The sequence below is a fragment of the Camelus ferus genome, chromosome 9, assembly GCF_009834535.1.
Source record: "Camelus ferus isolate YT-003-E chromosome 9, BCGSAC_Cfer_1.0, whole genome shotgun sequence".
Classification (NCBI taxonomy): domain Eukaryota; kingdom Metazoa; phylum Chordata; class Mammalia; order Artiodactyla; family Camelidae; genus Camelus; species Camelus ferus.
This window is the reverse complement of record NC_045704.1, coordinates 78,188,212-78,205,708: the sequence shown is the minus strand read 5'-3', so window position 1 is coordinate 78,205,708 and position 17,497 is coordinate 78,188,212. Positions and strand designations below refer to the sequence as shown.

At 49.7% G+C, this 17,497-nt stretch overlaps 1 protein-coding gene across 4 annotated transcripts in view; it reads right to left on the bottom strand.

Annotated features, from left to right (window-relative positions):
- The window catches only part of UBL4B (ubiquitin like 4B), a 51,849-nt gene that overhangs the window by 16,734 nt on the left and 17,618 nt on the right, over window positions 1-17,497 (bottom strand). For all 4 annotated transcript variants that reach the window (XR_004322762.1, XM_032487289.1, XM_032487292.1 and 1 more), the window contains exon 2: window positions 7,783-7,904. The gene's annotated coding sequence lies outside the window, so the exon portion shown is untranslated. The remainder of the gene's footprint in view (window positions 1-7,782; window positions 7,905-17,497) is intronic.

The window sequence follows — 17,497 nt, the reverse complement described above, 5'->3', positions numbered from 1 at the left end:
GCCCCTCTGCACACAGGTCAGGGAGGGTCCTTCTTAGTTCTCCCAAAGACAAAAGTAAACTCACGCAGCTATCATTCCATGAGGGACAGGGGCCAGAATAGCACACTAACCTTGTGGGGCTTTTCCCTTTTTTATTTTTACGTTTTGAAGTTTAAATTCCTGAATAGTGCATTCCTACAGGATGCCCGGTGGAGACAGGTGATGGACAGGCACCCCTAACTCATGGAGCTGAGATGGGGGCCGAGGGCCTGTTCTCTCTCCTTGATCCCCTGGCGCTGGCATCGGGCACAAGGCATAGGCAAGACTGGCCACGGAACAGCCTCTCCAAATGAAGCCATTTGGACCATCCTACTCTTACGTGCTTGAAAACTACATGGGGAGCCTGGACTCTGCCTCTGTTTTCAGGGCCTCCTTTCCCCTGGCACTGGGCACTGCTGGCCCAGAATGTGTCCCTGCCTCAGTCACCACTGCCCCAGTGAGCTGGTTCAGGATCTCAAAGGACCGAGGAGGAGCCTCCCAGTCCCTGCTTCGTAAATGAAGAGTGATGGCCGAGAAGTCGCTAAGTCCTCCCCTTCCTCCCTTCTCCTCTGGGACCCCGAGGGCTGAAGCTCCAAAAAGCCCAGGGGAGTGTCAGTAGGTGGAGGCTGCACTTGGCCTCACCTCACCCCATTCTCCCACCCACCTCCCTGTAAATCCTGGCGACACAACAGGAAGGCCCTTTAACTAGCACATAAAAGTGCTTTGGGCTTTCAAAGGCCGGCTCTGCATTTATGGGGAGCCCAAGACTTTTATGGGCCATTTCTAGTCCCCCTCCCCCTGACCTACTGATGCATGGTGGCTTCTAGCCACGGTGTGGGGAACTGTCACAGCCCAAGCCAAGTGGCCACGGGGCAGGGAGGGAGGATGAGAGAGAGCCCAGACCTGGCAGGCAGGGATGCTTCAGCAAGGACACACTGGCCACCCACTCACCCTCTATGGGTGCCCCAGGATGCCCCTCTGTCCTTCAAACAGGGCTCAAAATAAGGTCTCACAAAGTTGTTACTGATCAGTTGACTGATCTGCAGCCACTGACTGTGGGTCTGTCTTGGAAGGGGCCCAATAAACCCCTCTGAAGGGTAGGTAGGGCCTTGTCCTAGGAGGTATTCAGCCCATTCTGGAGCTGGCCAGGCAGGCGAGCTGTCCAGACTACCATTCAAACAATGGATTTTTAGCGTCTTCTGTAGCCCAAAAGACCGTGAAGCTGTAAACTTCTAAGGATTTGGGGAAAAGAATTATTAAGCATCTCTCCAACAGAGAGCTAGAAATTCATCAGGCCAGTAGCCTCACAGAAGAGCCCAGGAGACCTTCTCCCACCTGGGCCTCGTCGGTACAGAGACCTCTCTGGCTCTGCACGCGTGGGTGGTGGGATGGGGCCTCCCAGCCTGGGAGCTGACAGAGCCTGGTGGGGAGGACGAAGCAGCCAGGGTCTCCGCCTGCTCCCACCTTCTCCTGCCTGGAGACCTGAGCCAAGGAGAAAGCCCAGCCCTATGGGCTCCCAAGGCAGACCCTTCACTCCCAGGCCACTCCCCATCCTGCCCACTGCCCCTCCCTTCTTGACTCTCTTCTCTCTATCAAGCTCCTTCTCTGCTATTTTTTTGTTAATTTTTCCTCTCCGTCCTCATTCTCTCCTTTCACTATTCTTTAGTCTCATTCTTATTCTCATTCTCTGAACCATTCCACTGTTTTTACCTTTTCTTTCTCCTCTTTCCATTCTTTTTGCTTGCTCTAACCATCCTATTCCCTCCTCTCTTGGACAAGACTCTCCCTTCAAGGTCTCACTTAACAATGAGATCCCATCACTTTTAAGATTTAATAAACAGTGTTAGGCACTTTCGTGTTTATTATCACATTTAAACCTCACCATCATGCTCTGAGGTTCACTTTGTTCCCATTTTACAGGTGCAAAACTGAGGCTCAGAGAACAGGCATGATTTGCTGAGAACCACCCAGCCATTAGATGGTGGATCTATGATTACCTCTACCTGCCTTCAGTACTAACAATAATCAAGTCTTCCTACAGTAGCGGTAGACAGTATAGTGCCAGAATAGAACACAGTACATGGCAAATATAGATGGCGTATTTAATACAGTATACAGTGCAGGGCCAGATACTGTTATCAGTGTTTGGTTCTAAGTGCCCTTTTGAGGTCGATACTGCTATTACTACCCCCATTTTACACATAATGAATCTGAAAAGCAAAAAGATGAAATAACTGGCCTACGGTCACACAACTAGTCAGTGGCAGAGCAAGATTCAAACCCAGATACTTGGCCTCCAGACTGTATGCACCATCACTGGACCCGCCCTCCCCTCCATGCTCTACTGCAGGTGGTCTCCCTCACCAGGAAATTCAGGGTGATGGAGGAATCACCTCTCACTCAGACAGTAACAGCGTTCTCAGAGGCCTGTGAGCCTAGCCTGCCAGGAGGAGGTGACCATAGTGTGTGTCTGTGTCTGTGTGTCCTGAGGAACTCCAAGTCCAAGCACTGGGGAGGGATGTCACAGGAAGGGGTCCGCAGAGACAAGAGGATCAGTCTTGTTTCCAGACTAGAGAGAATAAAGGCCTCTATTCGAAGACCCTGCCCCCAGCTGGCTGCTCCGTTCCCGGAAGGGGCTCTCGTCCCCCTTCTGGGAAGGCCTGGAGAACTTGCCCTTCCTCCTGACCTGCCCCAGGAGCAGCAGCTGAATCCTGCTCAGGGAGGGGTCTATCCACTATTGTCGGACAGCACCCCACTTGGACCCATGGCCACCCCAGCCACTGGGGACTTCCTGGCGGGTACCTGGTCTGGCTCCCCCCCTGGCATGGCGAGGAATGTGCTTCTGTCATCCTATCCTCCCTCCTCGACCCTAGCCCAGTGCAGAATTGGATTAAGAACAAAAATATGAGCTGTGTTTGTTTTAATCAGCTTCAAGACATGGGGGTTTTTAAAGGGAAGGAGAGCGGGCCGGAGCTGGCCCCAGGGCAGGCAGGCTGGGCGGTGATGCCATCCCAGGGTCAGGAGCATGCTGAGCAGGGAGTGCATGTGCAGGTCAGATCCTGGGGCAGATAAGAGCCGAGTGGGAGAGGACCTGGGGGGCCGGGGGAACTGGGGGGCCGAAGGAGGATGAAAAGGATGGGAAGGAGGGAGGGAAAGACACAGGTTTTCCCTGAGAGGGCAGAGGGCTGGCGGCCCGCAGTCCCCATGCTGGTGCTGGCGTGAGGCAGGAGAGGAGGGTGATGCCAGGCTCGGGGGGTGGACCCTGGAGCCTAGAAGAGCCAATGGGGAGTCATTTTTTTTCCAGGGAAGGGGCTTCCTCCTGGCCTTTGGGATGAGGGATGTTGGGAAGGAGGTGAGGGAGAGTCAACACCAGTCTCCACTGCCCAGCAACAGGAAGAGCCCTGCCAGGGGCTGCCATGGAGTCTGAGCAACAGCGTCTGGACTCAAGCTTCCAGATGTGCCAGCACCAGAGGGGACAGGTGTTGACGTTAAGTCAAAAACGCAGGACCTGGTGGAAGATGCGAGGTGTCAGGGTCAGGATGAGGGAATCAAGGCCTACAGGAGCCAGAGGCTGGGAAATTACAACATCCCTGGGCAGATCTCAGGTTTGGTGAAGACCTGCAGGCTGTGGGGCATGGAAGAAGGGTTCTGGAGTGGCAGGCAGGACTTGGGTGCTCTGGGGTCCTGGAACAACCGCCTTTTAAAAAGTCCCAGTGGCCATATGATTGTACACTTGCTGTATGAGTTGTGGTATGTGTATTAGCCCTGTGAGCCTAGGAAAGGGGCCCAGAGAGGTTCAGGGACTGGTCCAAGGTCACACAGCCAGTGAGAGAAGAAGCTGGTACAATCCCATAAGGCTTGGGATATCTGGCCTATGTTCTAACTAACTCCCACAGGTGGAACAGCCTCAGCTAGTTCTTAGGTCAAAGCATCCAGATGGAAACAAGGGTGTCAGACAGTTGAGGGCAGAGCTCTCAGAGGCCCTTCCCAGAACTGTCCTGCTCCCCAACAGCAGGGCACTAGGGAAGGGTGGACTAGCTCTGCCCATCATACTCCAACACTCCAACACTTTGGGCCACCTTCGCCTGGAGGGGACTGTGAAGTGAAAACTGGACATCTGGGCCAGTGCCCACTCCCCATTTGACCAGAGCATGGGCCCGTTGGGACAGACCTGGGTCTTCTCATTCAGGTCCAAGGGAGGGTTTTGGTCCATGATGATGCATTTACCGGCCAGAGGTGAAGAAGAAAAATCAATAATGAATTCCTCATATGGGAACATTTAGTCAGTTTTTCGATTTAAAATGGTATCATCCCTCTTCTGACTGCAAATGCCCTTTCTTTCTTGTTACAAAACATGATGAAAGTAAGACTTTAGAAAACTGATTCTTGGCAAAGTGAGAACTGTCAGACCTATGTCCATCCCCTTAATTTTTAACTGGTCCATAAAATCTACAAGTTTGGGAACAACTGTATTATTTTATTTGGAGACATTCTTACCTAGCCTGAGACAGAGTGCAGAGCTCTGCACACTACAAGTGCTCAGTATATGTGGCTCACGCGACCTCTTAGCGTTTGGGTCAGCAGGGACTTGATGGGGAGATCTGGGGCGTAGCACCTCAGATGGCTGGGCAGGCCTGAGCACATTACTCCATTTTCAGCCTCAGTTTCCTCTTCCGGAGGAAGAAACAGAGGAGGAGCGCCCGGAAAAGAGACCCGCCAGGCCTCCAGCACTGAGTCCGTAGCTGTGGCCCAGGCAGAGGACTAAAGTGGATGGCGGGGGCGGGGGGTGGCTTGCTCAGCTGGCCCGTGCGAGAGAAGTTCTAGTAACAACAACGAACGGTCTGCTGGCCATAAGAAAAAGGCTTAACTGGACAGTAGGCAGGACTTAGATCCAAATCAAACTAATGCCCCACTGACTCACTGTCCCACGCCCCTGGATGGGCTCAGAGCCTCCGTTCCACGGTGAGTCCTGCCACCCCTCTGTAGGTCAAGTGCAACCAGTTTGATGCAGCAAAGCTTGACTTAGCCCCTGCTCTGTGCCAAGGGTGGGGCAAACACACATTACCCAGGAAAACGGTGCATACAGTAGTGCCGCATCAGTTAAAATTAGAATATATGTATTCATAAGTATCCGAGTGTGTTAAGAAGCAATTAGACTAAATAAAATATGACCAGTCTCTGCCCTCAAGAACTAGTCCTTGGAAGACAGAGCCCCTGACCTGAGGCGGATACAGAGGAGAGAGGAGACCCATTCCTCCCCTAGCAGGCATTCTGGCTGACAGGAAAGGTGGGCGTCATGCACAGAGCCAGCAACAAGGTAAAAGCAGAGGCAGAAGGTGCAAACTGCGGGCCCGTGATGGGCCTGGGATAAAGATATCTCTCTGAATGCTGGAGCGAGATTAGAAAGGGCTTGTGCCGGCCCAGAACAGGGCACTGTTTCCCAAGCACTGTCTCCAGGGTGTGGGTGAATTTTTAGCCTTTGTCCAGTTGTGAAGTAGGAATGAGGTGTCTTTGCCAGGGTCCTTGGGTTTGGGGGGCAGTGGGCACAACTGCCTCCACTGAGTGTGGAAGGGACGGGGAGCTGCGGGGGTGGGGTGGTGGCAGCCCTCCCACCCCCTAGGGCGGCTCAGCTCTGCACAGTCTCAGCCCTGCTCCCCAGACACCAAGGGACACCCGCTGCTGACACCATGGCATTGGGTTTCCCCTGGGCTGGCTCAGGCTACTGTCACCAGGCCTGCCAGGAAATTGCTGCTGACACTCGGGGAAGGGCCCCGGGAGCGGGGCGGCCAGGGATTGTGAAGTCGGTAAGTTCTGAGCAAGCACTAGACAGGGCTGGAGCAGGGGAGACAGCTGTAGGTTTGAGGGGGATTCTAGGTACGCAGGGCTGGGCCCTGAGTCTCCATCCCACTCCTGCCCTTCCTGGGCTTCCCCAGGAGGCCAGGGAACCTTGGAGCTTGTGGCCAGCCTGGCCACGTGGAGTGGGATGGAGGGGAAGGGGCAGCACTGTGCAAGGGTCACAGGACTCCCTCTGTATCCCCCACCTAAAGTTGTACAAACTTGCCCCTTAGCATCCCCCCAGGAGGGGTGCCACAGCCGCCCCATCCTTACCAGGCTGCCTGCCCAGTACACCGAGGGGACCCCCACGGTGCTTGAATCTGGAGAGGGATCACATCCCCCTCCTCCTGGGTTTTCCCCTGTCCCCCTGTCCCTTCAGGTCCTGGGCAGTTTACTGTGCAGCCTCCCCCTGTGTCTATACGCCACCCCTTTCTCTCTCGCTCCCCTGCTGCCTCTCTCCTCTCTGCTGCGTTTACTAACATAAAAACATCCGTTGGCTCCCAGGTGCTCCTGAGTATTTCAAAGACTTGGGGAGAAAACGGGGACAGGGCAGGGGTAAGTGGCAGGAACGGGGGAGGAACCCTCAGACTGGGAGTTGGGATCCTCCAACTGCTGCTGCCCCTCCAGTTCCCTGCTAGGAATCGTGCAGGCACGTGCATGTGCATGTGTGTGTTGGGGACGTTGGGGATGGAATGACCAGGGCACAGAGCACTCTGGGCTCTCAAGGGCAATAGTTGCAGAAGGCTGGGCCCAACCCACTTGCAGAGAAATAAATGTCTGTGGGTTTCTCTCCCCTGTGCACCATACCTCTCTCCCCAGATGCAAGCCCTCAGTCCTGGAATATGACGTCCACCATGGCTTTGATCCTGGACTGCCCTACCCTAGCCCTCGCCCTCGCCCAGGCAGGAGGAAGAGGAACAGTAGAGGTAGAAGCAGGCCCAGTGGAAGTTCAGGAAGGGGCCAGGCCTTCTGGAAGAAAGCCAGGAGGGCATCCAGGAGGAATGACTGAAAGAGATAGGACTAGGGAGGGTGGTGAGCATCGTATGAGCATGGGGTGGGGGTGGGGGTGGGAGAGTTCCAGCCACGGGCCCCCAGCTGGTGATGAACAGTTCCTGGTACCAGGCGGGCAGCCTCTGACCTCACCTGCCGGCAGCTAGGAGCCTGCAACCCAGACAAAGACCAGCATCTCTCCAAGAAATCCTCAAGGGCGGGGATAGAGAATCTACACAGATAACCAATCCATCTGTCCACCCACCAGCAGGTGTTTTAAATACCTGCCACAAGCCTGACACTGTGACAAACATACCAAATTTTCCCCAAAAGGCCCACCTCTCCCTCTATCTAGGAGAGTCAGCAGGCACCTCAGAGCAGGGCCAGGCAGGGACAGCGGAGGGTGGGCGTCGGGGTGTCTAACTTGCTGGTTCCCAAATGTCGTATTAACAGACCACAAAACCATTATTTAATGTTCTTAGCCTTCATTTAATCAAGTAAGGCCACTAAAGAAAAGACAAAATAAAGGTATTTTAATGTTTTTTTAAAAAATAAAGAGGGTAACATAAAAGACAGTACTTCCCAACATCAATTAGTGACAGAGGTTAAACTCGGGGTTACTTTGGGGGAAAATGACTCAAAGAGACACGAGGAGGCCTGCAGGGCTCGAGTCAAGTCCTGTCTCCAGTCCTGGGAGCACATAGAAATGTGCTGATCTGTACTCTTGGGTTAGTGCACTTTGCTCATGTAAGTCACATCTCAATGAAAAACAGCAAGAGACAGAAGTTGGACATTAGGCTCATGGAAGCTCATGGCCACGCTTCATGTATTCAAATTCTAGCTCTACCTTTTGGTATCTGTGTGACTTTGAACAAACTAGTTAACCTCTCTGTGCATCAGTTTCCTCATATCTAAAGTGAGGATAATAATTGTACTTACCTCAAAGAGTTCTTGGGAGGATTAAGTAAGCCAATACATGCGAAGCCCAACAGTGTTTGCCGTGTAGTAAGTGGTAGCCATTAATAATATTATTCCAACAAAGTGCAGCTGCCAACTTTATACTGAAATATAAAAATAGATTAAATGACTTCAAATTAAGAAGAGAAAACCTAAAATGACAGTTGATAGTATGAATTGCATTATACAACATTGCTTTCTTACACAAACTCATTAGTCAGATGCTCTATATTTGATTACTCATTCATTGTTCAACAAATATTTATGGAATACCATTAGCTTCCAAAATTATTCCAGACAGTGGAATAAAGCAGGTGAATTAGACACAGTCCCTACCCTCACGAATTTTCGTTTTCATGTGGGAGACAGTCAGTACAAAAATAAGCAAATAAATAGATACTATAGTGTCAACAGAGGACACAAGGCAGCATAAAGACCAAAAAATCCACACCAAGCCATTGAAACAGCAGAAAACAAGACAAAGAGCAAATCTCGAAAGAAGTCAGGAGGGGAAAAAAAACAACTGCTTTGCCCACAAAGGAACAACGTGAGAAATACATCAGACTTCTCTTCAGACACCATGCAAGCAGGATGAAAGTGGAGTGAAATATTTAAAATGTTGAAAGAATTCTTAAAAAAAAAAAAAAGGTCTATGAACTCATCTACAAAACAGAAACAGACCCGCAAACATAGTAAACAATTTTGTGGTTACCAGGGAAAGAGGATGGGAAGGGATAAACTTGGGAGTTGGAGATTTGCAAATATTAGCTACTATATATAAAAATAGATTTTAAAAAACAAATTTCTTCTGTATGGAGATAACTATATTCAATATTTTGTAATAACCTTTAATGAAAATGAATATGAAAATGAATATATGTATGCATATGCATGACTGGGACATTGTGCTGTACAGCAGAATTTGATACATTGTAACTGACTGTACTTCAATAAAAATTTTTTTAAAAAGAAGGAAAGAATTCTTATCCAGTGAAATTATCCCTCAAAAGTGAAAGAGAAATAGACCTTCTCAGGCAAGAAATGTCAATAGTGATAAATCCTTGGAGGAAAAAGCAAGCAGGGTGAAGGGTTGGAGAATGGCAAGGGAAGATGCCAGCTTGGGGAAGGGGAAGTCAGGGCATCTCCCTAAGGAGGTGCTGTTTCCATGGAGACTTGGATAAAGGGAAGGAGCAAAGCAGGGGCCGGCTGAGGATCAGGAAAGCGAGTGCCCTGCGGAGGGAGCAGCAGGGACAAAGGCCCTGAGGCGGGTGGGTGTCAGAGGAGTAGAAAGAAGCCAGAGGCTGGAGTGTGATGGGCCTGAGGTAGAGGGGAAGGTGAAGAAGGGACGGGCCCGGGGCCTGGATGCAGTTTGAGTTTGGTTCTGAGAGTCAAGAGAGGCCACTGGAGTAGTTTGACCCAAGGTGTGATGCAATCAGGCTTCTATCACGCAAAGATCACACTTAGCTTTGGTGTGTGGAGAATGGGGAGGCACAGGGAGGCCAGCTATGAGGTGTAATCCAGGCCAGAGACAGTGGGGACATGGACCAGGATGGGGGCAGAAGGCAGGGCAGGGGGTGGGGGTGGGAATTGGATTCTGGATACTGTTGGAAGGTGGAGCCAATTGGATGAAGGACAGATTGGATCTGGGGTGTGGGGAAAGGAAAGTGGGTCTTTGGCCTGAGCAGCTGGAGAGGGGCAGTGTCTGTAGCTGAGACAGGGAACCCTAAAGAAAAGCCGGTTTGTGGCAAAGTCAAGAGTTCTGCTTTGCTTAGACGTGTTAAGTTGAGACATCTATTAGGCCTGCAAGTGGAGAGGACAAATGGACAGCTGGACATACAAGTGTAGACCTCAGGGGAGTGGGCAGAGCTGAAAATACCGCTGGGAATCGTCAGCAGCAGGAAGTAGGGCCCGAACGCCCTGCTTGTTCTCACGCTTGGGGTTTTCTTATAATCATTATGGAAAATTCCCTGTAGCTCTGCTAAGAAAAGTGGAAACAGTCTTTCTAGGGTTGTCTCATTAAGGTTGGAATATTCTGGGCAACATCAGAGAAGGCGAGACCGGCACCCTGGTCTCCAGCAACTCCATGGGTCCTCTCCCCCTGGGCGGGTGGAGCAGATGTCTGAGGCCAGAGCCACAGAGATGTGGTCAGGAATCAGCTGAGAGGGATGCTTTTAGGCTGGGGGCCAGAGAAAAATGCCTCCTGGGCAGGACCGCTTAGTGCTCTAGGCAGAACTGGAGACAATATGAGATGCTGTCCTGAAGAAAGAGTGAGAAAATCTTTCCTGTTTGATTCTCTCTCACACCTGATTACAATGTGCCCTTTGAATCAGAGCTGCATCTGGTCACTAAAAACTGTGGCCAATGGGACTTTAACATCCTCTAACACTGGCTGACATTCCTGTTTGAGGAAAGAAAGCAAACCTTAGACTCAAAGCCTTCCAAAGGCAACTCTAGCTACAATGTAATCACATTCTATACTTAAGTTTTATTTATTTTTCTAGCTACTCTCTGTTTAAGACAAGTGCTACTGGTGTTCCATTCATGGTAAGAATGCACAATGTCCTCCTAAAAGATATTTGAGTGCCTGTATGTGCGTGTGTGTGTGTGTTAATCTAAAGTTAGATGTTAACAGTCCAAGTGACGCTCAGATGTGGCCAAAATCATGAAGGTGCTACTCACGTGACTAAAGCCTGAAAAACCATGGCTATAAAAGATGCAGAAATGGAAATAAGGGCCCTGAGCCTCATATTCATACGTGAAGCTCATAATCACCCAAACCACCCAAGATCAAGGGCAGGAACATTTTCCTTTCCCTTTATAGCCCTGGCAGGCCGCAGGTGGATAACTTTTCCTCTTCCATGTTGCCTTTGGTATTTGCTGTGACTAGGTCTCACCAAAGGGGAAACTTCTCTGAATATACATTTCTCACCATCTCAAGGTCACAGAATTGACGTTACCAATGCTATTCCCCCAAACACTGCAAATTCACGAAACGTCTTCTGAATCAGCAAAGATTAAGATGTTCCTTTTAAATAAGAGCTGCACCTAATCACATTTCTAATTTATGGAGATGGAGGGTCTGGACCCAAATGTCCTCAAATGGTGCACTTCTCAAAAATAAGCAGTGGCTTTGGGCATGACTCAGGGCTTTGAGCAGTGCCCGCCCTAGGCCAGACCTCAAGGGTCTCTGTGTATCAGACGGTCCCTGCACAGCAGTGTCTGCCCGAGTCAGATGACAGTGACCATGTGGGGTCCAAAGACCCAGGCAGAAACTAGAGCTTGGGAAGAATAAGGACAAAAGATATTTAGATACAAGTCCTGCTGACCTCTTAGGACCCCATAGAAGCTACCAGGCCGCTTCCCTGGAGACCTCTTGGCCCAGCGATGTTATCCCCAAAGTAGGAACTGTGGGTCCTAGGTTCTCAGCACCTCCAGCTGCGGCTGGGCTGAGGGAGGCACAGCTGTCTTGCCCGAGGCTGTGTCTCTTGTGAAGGAGAAACATCCGGCCAATTCTATCAAGAATGTCAGTCAAAATGCAGGGCAGGACTCGGTCAGCTCAGCTATCCTGTCCAGCAGCTCTTGTGTGTCCTGAGAGCAGGCGCCTGGACTGTCCTCGGCCAGGACAGGGAGAGGCTCACATCCCAAGGGCTGTGGCCTTTGCAGCCCCCTCATCCCCACAGTCCTCCCCTACCTAAAGCCTGCAGCCGGGGGGAAGCCACAGGGACTGGGAGGATGTGACCTAGGATGTGGGGACCCGCAGACTCTGTGGAGAGATATGCAGAGGTGAAAGGGCAAACCTGCTTCTAGTCTCCTTATCAGGAGAGGCTGAGGGAAAGGGAAGTGGGCAGCCCTGGAGGTCGGGCTTGGGGGTCATGGCTGGGGCAGGGCAAGGCCCTGGAGACCTAAGAGGTGACCCTGCTGGGATGGGGGAGAAAGAGGAAAGGGTAGGGGACTGGAGCGAGGGCCTGGGAGGAACCAGCTGTTTGGCCATTTCTCAAGGTTGGGGCAGAAGCGAGGGTGGCCAACCCTCCAGGTTTGCCTGGGACTGAAGGTCTTCCTGGGGACAAGACTTCCAGGTTGAAATCCTGGATGGTTGGTCACCCGTGCAGCAGTCCTGGCTAGAGGACCAGCAGAACCAATAAACACACACACACACACACATACACACACACACACACACACACACACACACACACATACGTTGATGGAATGCCACTTCTCCCTCTCCCTCTCTTCATTCAACAAATAACGAAATGCCCACGCTATGGCAGGCCTGCTGCCAGGCACAGGGGGCTCAGCAGTGAAAGGACAGGCATGCCCCAGCCATCAGAGCCCGCAGACTGCTCACGCCTCACAGCTCAGGCGGAATCCTTACCGCACCCCCACCCAGCCAGCCCACCGTGCAGTGCCTCTGGCGCACATTTCTAGGAAGCTCTTTTTTGTCTACCCCACCCAACCCTGAGGGTAGGGACTGTGTCTAGTTCACAGCTCTACCTCCCACTGCGTTGGCCCAGGGCCCTGAGCAGGACAGGTGCTTAGAACATATCCTTGGCTTGAGGGGCTAAGGCACTGTGGGCAGGCTGGAAGTGCGGACACCACCGCAATCTGTGAATACTCACTGCCCCTCACGCACAGCACCATGTGCACACACATAGGCACATGAGCACACCTAGTCTTTGAGTGACATTCTTCCTGACCCAGCAAAGAAGGGCACCCACCTTTCTCAGCTGGAGTGGGAGGGGGACACACGGTGGGCCTATAGGCATATCCCAGCCTAGGCTAGGGAACGGTGGTCCCCTAGATGAGGGGGGACCAGAGCTGGCTTGTTCTCCTCTGGCTGTGAGGTCTTGGCCTCAGGCTCCAGCATCCTGTTTCCTCAGCAGTCCCACCTGCAAGGAGCTCACGGCAGTCGATGTATCCCACGTTATGTCTGGGGTCTTCATAGGGAGGAAGAGCCAAGCCAAGGCACCCTTGGCCTTGGTCCTCAGAGCTGGAGAAACCAGTGGGAACTCTGAGCAGAGGCTAGGCGTCTGGGGTACAGCAGGGACTGCTGGGGTGGGGGCGGTGCCAAAAGCGGCTAGGGGTTCCAGTTACAACTCCAAAAGACTCCTCTGCCCACTTAAGGAGTAGGGAACTGTATCACTGAAGTCATCCATGGGACTGTAAGCTTCTTGTAGGCAGGGGCTGTGTGCACTCATCTTCTTCTATTCCTCAGGGCAGTGCTTAGACTCGCTCCCCAGACATTTGGTTGATGCCAAAATCAAGCCTGCCCGTCAGAGATTGGCACCCCACTTTTCTGTCCTGCCCCCTGGTGGCATTTTATCATATTGCAACTCACAGATAGAACTCAAAAAGCAAGGGGTGGGATTTCTGACTGTGGCTGAGTTCAGCCCACTATACCCTCTATTTGGGCAGCCTGATCTTGGGTATCACTAAGATAAGGCCCCTGAGTGTTCTAGGAACAGATGGAATCTAGCCACTCCTAACCAGCTGAGGAGTGGGAGAAAAGAGCAGGGTTTAGAAAAACAATGTTAGAGAAAGTCGTAGCCTGGGACCTGATGCACTCTCTATCCACAGGCCACAGACAAACCAGGAAGGCATAGGACTTTGGATCTTTTCAATTGAAACTCAGGGTGCCCAGAATTGGATCATCACAGTGTTTGGTTCCTGACACATTGTCATGCTTTCATTTAATCATTCACTTAACAATTTTTCATAATGCGTAAGCACCTATGAACCAGGGATTTCCTTCCTTCCTACCTTCCTTCCTTCCTTTCTTTTTTTATTTCTAATAGACTTTATTCTTTTAGAGCAGTTTCAGGTTCACAATAGAATTGAGCAGAAAATACAGAGTTCACACATAGCCCTCCCCACCCACACATATATATTCTCCTAACCTCAACATTCCTCATCAGTGTGGCACATTTGGTACAATTGATGAACCAACACGGGCACATTATTATCAACCAAAGTCCATCGTTTACATTAGGGTTCACTCTTGATGTTGTGCATTCTATGGGTTTTGACATGCATAATGACATGTAGCCACCACTATAGTATCATACAGAATAATTTCATTGCCCTAAAAATCCCTTGTGCTCCATCTATCATTCCTCCCTCCCTCCCTCTCCCCAAACCCCTGGAAACCATGATCTTTTTATGGTTTCTGTAGCTTTGCCTTTTCCAGAATGTCATTTGATTAGAATTGTACAGTTTGTAGCCTTTTCAGACTGGCTTCTTTCATTTAGTAATATGTCTCTTAAGTTTCTTCTATGTCTTTCATGGCTTGATAGATCTTTTTTTTTTTACCGCATATATATTTTTAAATTTATGTGTATGTACTGTTCATTGTTTCTAGGAATGTTTAGAGCTTTAGCTTGTTAAATTTACACAGTCATCAAAGGAATAAAGCCAACCACAAAATAAGAATTAATTCAAAAAGATACATACACTCTGCTATTAACAGCAACATTAGTTATAATTGCCAGGATATGGAAGCTTCCTAAGTGCACATCAATAGTTGAATAGATAATGAAGACTGCAGCATATATATATAATGGAATACAACTCACCCATAAAAAAGAAGCCTATTTTGCCATTTGCGGCCCTTCATTCATTTTTTTTTCACTTCAAAAACTAGAATTTTATAACTGGCAGAGACATTTTTTCCATTACATCAAAAACAACAAAATACCTAGAAATAAACTTAACCAAGGAGGTTACCTATCCTCTGAAAACTGAAATGACACAAAGAAATGGAAAGATTTCTTGTGCTCTTGGAGTGGAAGAATCAACACTATCAAAATGGCCACACTACCCAAAGCAATCCACAGATCCAACCCAACCCCCATCAAAATACTCACGACATTCCTCACAGAACTAAAACAAACAATTCCAAAATTTATAAGGAACCACAAAAGACCCCAAACAGCCAAAGCAGTCTTTTGTAGGACTCTTTTTTTTTTTTTTCTCTTTCTTCTTTTTGTTCTCTTTTCCTATGGTTTGATGACTAGAGAAGATCCTTTAACATTTGTTGCAAAGCTGGTTTGGTGATGCTGAAATCTTTTAGCTTCTGTTTATCTGTGAAGCTTTTGATTTCTCCATCAAGTCTGAACAAGAGCCTTGCTGGATAGAGTATTCTTGGTTGTAAGTTTCCCCTTTGCATCACTTTAAATATATCGTGCCTACTCCCTTCTGTCCTGTAGAGTTTCTGCTGAGAAATCAGCTGATAACCTTATGGGAGTTCCCTTGTATGTTATTCGTTGCTTTTCTCTTGCTAGTTTTAATATTTTCTCCATATCCTTAATTGTTGTCAATTTCATGACTATGTGCCTTGGTGTGTTCCTCTTTGGGTTGATTCTGTGTAGTTCTCTCTGCACTTCCAGGACTTGGGTGACTGTTTCCTTTCCCCAGTTGGGGAAGTTTTGGGTTATTATCTCTCCAAAAATTTTCTCAGGTCTTTTCTCTCTCTCTTCTCTTTCTGGGACCCCTATAATGTGAATATTAGAGCACTTCATGTTGTCCCAGAGTTCTCTTAAACTATCTTCATTCCTTTTTATTCTTTTTTCTGTTCTGAAGTAGTAATCTGTCTTCTAGCTCACTGATCCATTCTTCTGCCTCATTTAGTCTATTTAGTCTATTCTTGGTTCCTTCTAGTGTATTGTTCATTTCAGTGATTTTATTCTTCTACTCTGATTGGGTGTTCTTTATATTTTCCAACTCATTGCTAAAAACTTCACTCTATACTCCTCTTGAGTTCTTTGAACATCTTGGCCATCATTACTTTAAACTCTTTCTCAGAGAAATTGCCCATCTCCTCAACACTTATTTCTTCTTCTGGGATTTTATCTTGTACCTTGGCCTGGGAGATAATCCTTTGCCGCCTCATACCGTCTATCTTTCTATGTATTTGTGGATTCCTTCCACAGGCTTTGGGATTATTATTTTCTTATTTCTAGTATCTGCCCCTGGTGGATGAGGCTGGACTAGAGGCTTATGCAGGTTTCCTGGCAGGAGAAGCCAGTGCCTGCCCACTGCTGGGTAAAGCTTGGTCCTGGACCTCTGGTGGGTAGGGCTGTGTCTAGCGGCCTTTGTGGCTTAGGAAGTCTGCTGATGGGTGGAGCTGTGTTTCTGCCCTGTATGTTGTTTGGCCTGAGGCTTCCCTACAGGCTTTTGGGTGGGGCTGGGTCTTGGTGCTGATGATCCAATCAAGATGTCAGCCTCCAGGAAAGCACATGTGGATGAACATTCCCGGAATGTCTGCCACCAGCTTTATGTCCCCTGAGTGAGCTGCAGCCATCCCCCATGTCCCCAGGAGACTCTCCAAATCCAGCAGGCAGGTCTGGCCCAGGTTCCTATGAAATCACTGCCTCTGCCCTTGGATCTGGCACACACGAGTTTCCATGTACGCTTCTCAAGCGAATGAAGTCTCTGTTTCCCCCAGTCCCGTGAGGCTCCCAGAGCCAAGCCCCCATGGCCTTCAAAACCAGATGTCCTGGGGTCTCCTTCTCTTCTCAATGCCAGGACCGAAGCTAGGGAGCCTGACGTGGGGCTCAGAGCTCTCACTCCTGTGGGAGGGCCTCTATGACTTAACAAATCTTCAGCTTGTGGGTCGCCCACCCCGGGGGTATGGAGCTCAATTATATCGCGAGCACACCCCTCCTACCGTCCTGCTGTGGTTCCCTCTTTTATGTTTCCAGTTGCAGAAGATCTTTTTTGCTAGATTGCAGTCTTTTTCAATGGTTATTTAGCTTTCAGTTGTGGTTTCGTTGTAGTCGCGAGGAGAGGCAAGCTCCTGGTCCTACCGCTCCGCCCTCTTGACCAGAACTCTTTCTTTCTTTCTTTCGTTCTAAGCAGTAGAGCCCCGCTTTACTTCTAAAGGAAATGTCATAGGAACCTCAGTATATGAAAAGTGGGACAGCTCTGGCTGCAGTAGGGGGTGGGGGCTGGCTGCTGCCTGCTTGGCTTCCCCTTTCATTGTCTCAGTGCCCCTGAGTAGCCCCTCAGAATTCTGCAGAACAATGATCTATACCACTGTGCTCTAGGCCCAGGAGGGCAGGAACATGTCTCCTCCATTCCTATGCCCCAGTGCCCAGCACATGCCCAGTTTGGTGCCCTGTTTCAACAAATGTTGGGTGAACTGAATTGAATGAGAGAATCTTGCTCCAATAACTACCCAGGCCTGATTTGGGGAGAGGGCACCAAAAACTGCCTCTCCCTCCAAACTTCTCCCTCGTCAGTCTACCACAGGTGCCTACTGTTCCCCATTACCAGGCAGTCTAACCCTGTACATTCTCCAGATGCTACCTCCTCCATGAAGCTTTCCCAGATGTGCCCAGCCATCGTCATCGTGCTGCCTTTGACTGCTGCGGCCACTTTATTACACCTCTTTTTTGCATTCTTCACATGCACTCAGCCCTCAACACAAGTTATTTGCATACATGTCCCATTTCCCCAACAGCGCTGATGCTGCTCTCCTTACAGGCAGAACATAGTAGATTGAGGTTTGCTTCCATCACAGTGCATTCGAACAGTAATATTCAATATATTTGTTTGAGGAGGAAGGAAAGTCTCCTGATACCCTCAAGGACACTGTGTCTCCAGAAGGGCCTGTTAAAATTCTCTAAGAGGGGCACCTGGAATCAATTTGCCCTACTAAGACATGAGTGTGGAGCAGGTTTCTCGACTTCACAAACTG